This window comes from Capsicum annuum, chromosome 3 (genome assembly GCF_002878395.1).
Source record: "Capsicum annuum cultivar UCD-10X-F1 chromosome 3, UCD10Xv1.1, whole genome shotgun sequence".
Taxonomy (NCBI): domain Eukaryota; kingdom Viridiplantae; phylum Streptophyta; class Magnoliopsida; order Solanales; family Solanaceae; genus Capsicum; species Capsicum annuum.
Window position 1 is genome coordinate 102,879,855 of NC_061113.1, and position 6,000 is coordinate 102,885,854.

Below are 6,000 nucleotides of genomic sequence, written 5' to 3' on the forward strand. Positions count from 1 at the left end.
GTCGAAACAAGACTGGTATGAACGAATGAAGAAGTTTTGTGGGCATATAGAACAACTTACCTCATACCAATGCAAGCAACCCTATATTCAATTGCTTTTGGAGTTGAAGTAGTCCTATCACTTAAGTTTCAAATACCTTTTTTGAGACTGGTTATTCAAAAAGGGCTCACCGATAAAGAAAATGCTAAGTTGCATCTTTTGGAGTCAAAAGCTCTTGATAAGAAGAGAATAGAGGCTCAACAAAGTCTTAAATGTTACCAAGCCCGTCTATCTTGTTATTTTAACAAAAGAGTTCGCTTGAGGTGCTTTTCGGTTGGGGATCAAGTCCTTACAATAAGAAGAACCATAATTACTTCTCGTAAATTTGGGGGTAAATTCACCCCAAAGTTGAATGAACCATATGTCGTGAATGAATTGTATTCAAATGGTGTTTATAAGTTTGTCGACACGGATGGCGTGAAAATTATCCCTACCAACGCCAAGTTCTTGAAGAAGTACTATCCTTTAAGAAAGATGACACTCCTTAAGTCATGAGTATAAACTGCATGTACACTCTAAAAATGTAAGACCATGCAAAAAAATCCTAAGCTTAATTCAGACTATTTATGCTTGTTAAGGGGTCCCAAACTTGGAAAATTCTATCTAAGTTTCTAGACTTAGTTTATTTTAGCCATCGAAAGTTTGCAATCTTATTTCACGACCTTAATATTCTTAAATGTTCTATATTTTGCTGAATTCATGATCAGGAAGGTCAATAAGTGTTCTCGGACAAGTTTTGGATTTTTTTGAAACTCGTTTAAACCACGTTCGGAGTCCCAAAATAGTGGACCAACACGATCTTAGCGTGCCACATCGCCAATCGCATTGGTTAACATTATTGCAAGTTTCCAGAGCCAAAACTACTGAGGCTTGGTGAGATAATGGCGCGATGCATTGGGTATCTCATCAATGCTCAATTTTTAGTCATTAAAAGCCACGTACTTAGGGTTATTTCAGTCTTTTTCCCACGCCCTTTAGCCTTCATAACACGAAATTTAGCCCTCTTTTGTCCAATCATATTCATTATTTAAAAAATTCTCAAGATCAAAACCCTAGGATATCAATTCAAGAATCAATTTTCAAGAAATTTCACCATCAACCTTTAAGAATTCACCACTAAGGTATGTCAAGTGTTCATCCAAGGGTTCCTTCCACCCTTGGAGTCAGAGAAACCTTTTCAAAAACTCAAGATAATATTCTATGAATTTCATGATTTAGTTTGATTGTGTTCATGACTATTATGTTAATGGGTTCTCTAGTTCATGATTTAATTGCAATATCTTTGTGAAGTAAAGTGATATATGTGTAGTATCATGTGAAACCATGTTAAACCCTTGAAAGTTGTAAATAGGAATGTGAATTATGATGCTTATTTATTGAATAGCGTTATGTGCATATGTTATGCTTACTAGGTGTTTGATGACTTGCCATGTGTGTTAATAAGAGAATGAAATCATGCCATGCTAGTCTATGTGCAAGTTGTATTATGCAAGTGTGATAAATTGACTATGAGAATGAAATAATGCCAATATATAGTATCTTAATGTGTTTTTCTCATCCATATACAAGTAATGTATCACAAGTGTTTGTTGAAATGTCTTAATGAAAGAATAATGAACATGTAGCCATTGTTGAGATTTTAAGATAGTGCCATGATTTACTTATTATGATATCGAGTCCTAGGGGTATTTAATACCCGAAAATTTAGTTGTGTGCCTAGAGCCAGTGTCAGTTTTCGTGATACTCTCAGTCAAGCCATGATAAGTAGAATTCAGTCAGTCACATGACTCAAGAAAACTCAGTAAATTCAGTATCAGTACAGTACTCAGTAATCTCAGTAACCTCAGTAAACTTAGTAATCCACTAATCTCAGTACTCAAAAATCTCAGAAATCTCAGTCAGTTATAAGATTTCACTAGTATTCCATCAGTCAACGGAATCCAGTGAACTCAGTTCAGTCCAGTTAATTAGTACAATCAATAAAATATCAGTCCAGTCTAGTTCATTGTCTATTTAGATGGGAGTAAGATTTAGCACTGAGTGAACCCAAGGATGGAAACACATACTATCAGCAGAGGGTGTGATTCTTAGAATCAATCTTTGCATTCCAGAACTATGTAGCCAACATAGGTTGAGACATCAACACTTTCAGTTGAAGGTTAATGAGGTGGATTAACACTGTCAGATGAGGGTCCCACCGTTCTCCTTTGGGGACACTGTCAGATGAGGGTCATTCACAGCTTGTCCTTACCAGTGGCACAATATTGATTCTCTTCCAATTGGGGTTATATATTGGACTCCAAATCAGCTATAATAGCTTATTAGGGGTATGTCGGTTAGATGAATTCTCCCACAGTTTTAGTTGCAAAATCAGGACTGACAGGTACTCAGATAGTACTTCAGATATTAAGACTGTCAGATACAGTCACTTAGTACAGTATGAAACTCAGCTAGTTTCATCAGAATCTAGACTATCAGATACAGTCACTCAATATTATTTATCTTAGTTATTAGTAGCTTATGTTATTAGTATTCAGACTCAGTAGTCAGTATTACCACGTATTCCATTTTAGTTACTTATCCTTGCATGTATTCTCACGTTCATGTAATATAATCAGTTAGTATTGTTTATGTATATAAACCCTTTGCATTTAGCCTACCTCAGTTGCATACCACTATATTTAATCGTATTGACATATTTGCGCTATGGTGTTTTTATACCATAGGTTTAGAAGCACGAGCTCCAAAGCATCAGTAACATTTCAGTTTTAGCAGTCAAAGTCAGTAGTGAGTCCTTATCATTTGAGGATATTATTATTTAATTATTTTATTCCTTCAGTACTTAGTTTATTTAAGTAGTTGAAGTTAGTTGGGGACATGTCCTATTAACTCCAAAGTTTTCAGACAGTTTATAGGGTTTCAAACTACAGTATGTTCAGATAGTTTATTTCAGTTTTAGGTATTTCTATACCCCATTCAGATATTGTTTTATCAGACATGTTATAGTTTTGAACCTTATGGCCTTACAACTTATATTCCGCATTTATATAGTATATCATGTAGTGCTCAGTTATAGATATCATTCATGGGTTAGCTTGTAGTCCTTCGGGGTCATGGGCACCTTGTAGCATTTTGAGTACCAGAATCGAGGTATTACAAATTTGGTATCAAATCCTAAGGTTCAACAGTTTCCTAGGAAGTTTGAAAACCTACATCTAGTAGAGTCTTGTGCATGGGTGTGTTATGCACCACACTTATGGACAAGTGGCTATGAGATTTTTTAGGACAGTTTCCCCTCTTTTAGTATTCATGTCGTGCTAGTGAGCATGAGCTTAAATTTAACTCCTAGTCTAATCTATTCTCCCTTTTCATTATAGAACATGTCTCCTAAAAGGTCTAATGAAAAGAGAACTGAGAATCATTCGGCACCTCCGCCCGTTTAGGCAGATTCCCTGGACGGGCATGTTTTTCATAGAGAATTTAGAATCAAATCTCTTAATTTATCTTAATCAGTAGTAGCTTAGAGCAATCAGCAGGCTATTATCCCACCCAAGCATATGATTCATGCCTATCAAATTGAGGTAAGAAAGTATAGAAAGAAAGAAAGAGAGAAAATAAGAGAGCGAGAACAAGTAATCTCAATTTCGCTCAGCCTAAGTTAGAGGGTGGTAACCATTATCATTTTTGCCCAATGTCTTCGATTCCAGTTCCTCCCTCAGCCAGTGCTCCAGTCCCTAAATTTAGAGATAGGGCGCCAGGTCCTAAACCTCAAGGCTGTGTTAGCAGTGCCTGAACCAATCCCCTTTGTCAGACTTGTGGCAAATATCATAAGGCTATACGAAGAGCCGATAGTGATGTGTGTTACGGGTGTGGCGAGTTAGGTCATAGAGTTTGATACTGTCCTAAGGATGATCTAAGAAGCCAGCATAATAGTTTCTCAGCTCAGTTTGGTCGCTCGAATCAGCAGAGTGCCACATCCAGTGCCACTAGTGGGTAATACCCAAACAGACTATATGCTCTTCAGTACCGACAGGATCAAGAAATTCTCCTGATGTGGTCACTAGTATGTTATCAATCTTTTACTTACATTTTTACACTTTTCTAGATCCAGGAGCCTTTTTGTCTTTTGTTACTCCTTATATAGCAGCTAATTTTAGAGTAAGTACCAAAATTCTAGTAGAACCCTTCGCAGTCTCTTCCCCAGTAGGTAAAACTATCATAGGCCGACGGGTATACAGGAACTATCCGGTTATGGTATCTCAAAAAGTCACTTTAGCAGACTTAGTCGAATTAGAGATGACTGATTTTGATATCATTGTTGGCATGGATTGGCTTCACTCCTACTATGCCACAGTCGACTGTAGAAATAGAATTGTACAGTTTCAGTTTCCGAATAAACCCGTCTTAGAGTGGAAGGGTAGTACTTCAGCATATAGGGGTCAGCTTGTTTCCTAACTATGGGCTCGGAAAATGATATCTAAGGGATGTGGCTATCATCTTGTTCGAGTCAAGGACACTAGTTTCAAAACTCTCGGTCTTGAATCAGTCCTAGTAGTGAATGAATATTCAGATATTTTTCTCGAAGATCTTCCAGGAATTCCTCCCAAAAGGGAAATAGACTTTGACATAGACCTTCTTCTAGATACTTAGCCTATATCTATTTTTCTATATAGAATGGCACCTGCAGAACTCAAAGAATTGAAAGAACAGTTAAAGGATCTCCTAGTTAAGGGATTTATTAGACCAGTGTGTCCCTATGGGGTAAACCAATTTTATTCATGTACAAGAAAGACAACCCTCTTAGAATGTGTATAGACTACCTTCAGCTCAATAAGGTCACAATCAATAACAAGTATCCACTTCCTGGAGTCGATGACTTGTTTGATTAACTTCAGGGTGCCATCTATTTCTCTAAGATAGACCTCAGATCAGGCTATCAGTAGCTCAGACTCAGTGAATGTGACATTTCAAAGACGGCTTTCAGAACTCGGTATGACCACTTTGAATTATTAGTCATGTACTTTGGTTTTACCCATGCACCCTCAACCTTCATGGACTTGATGAACTGAGTGTTCAACCAGTATTTAGACATACTTATCATAGTATGCGTAAATGACATTTTTGTACATTTCTGTAGCAAGCGTGATCCTACAGACTATCTCAGAATATCAAAACCCATCAGTTATCTTGATATCTATTCATGTCCTACATGTCAGCTCTACGACCATTGTTCATATTTGTTCACGTTAATGAAAACTCATGTACGCTCCCAATTCCTAGGACAAGGAGTTCTAGTTCACTCAGTGTGATGAATCATGTCCCATGAGTACAGAAACTTCAGACTCAGATCATGAGCTCATGACTCATACACTCATGTCATGATTTACAGTATGCCCAACTCACATAACACATGCTTCACTCCTTGTGATCAGTCGAACTCAGATTTATGTCATGAATACCCTTAATTAAGATCTCTCAGTGAATCCTTGGTATTGATGTTCTATCCATAAGCCTCATTTACCACATTAGTTCAATAATCTATATTCAGTAAAGGAATCAGGTAGTCCTATAGGACCATGTCTTTCAGTTATCAGTTACTTAGCCATCAGAATTTAGTACTTTCGTACCAGTCTAAACATCAGTTATCAGAAATCAGCATTCAGTCCCAGTTACAGTCTTAGTTGTGGTTATAGTCTCAATTACTATCATAGCTACAATATCATTCCAAGTCATAGTCCAGCTATATCAGAAGCTCAGTTCATTTTTAGGATTACCCGACCATAACATATGTCCAACAATTACTCAGTTAGTAGTATTTCAGTACCTTAGATTACAGAGAGTTTCCAAATCATTTTATACACTTGTTCTTGTATCCTTAAGATAATACAACTTTTACTCATTTATACTCAGTTACCTCATGTTACCTAGTTAATTCTTACCTTATATGCATGATAGTCTGTA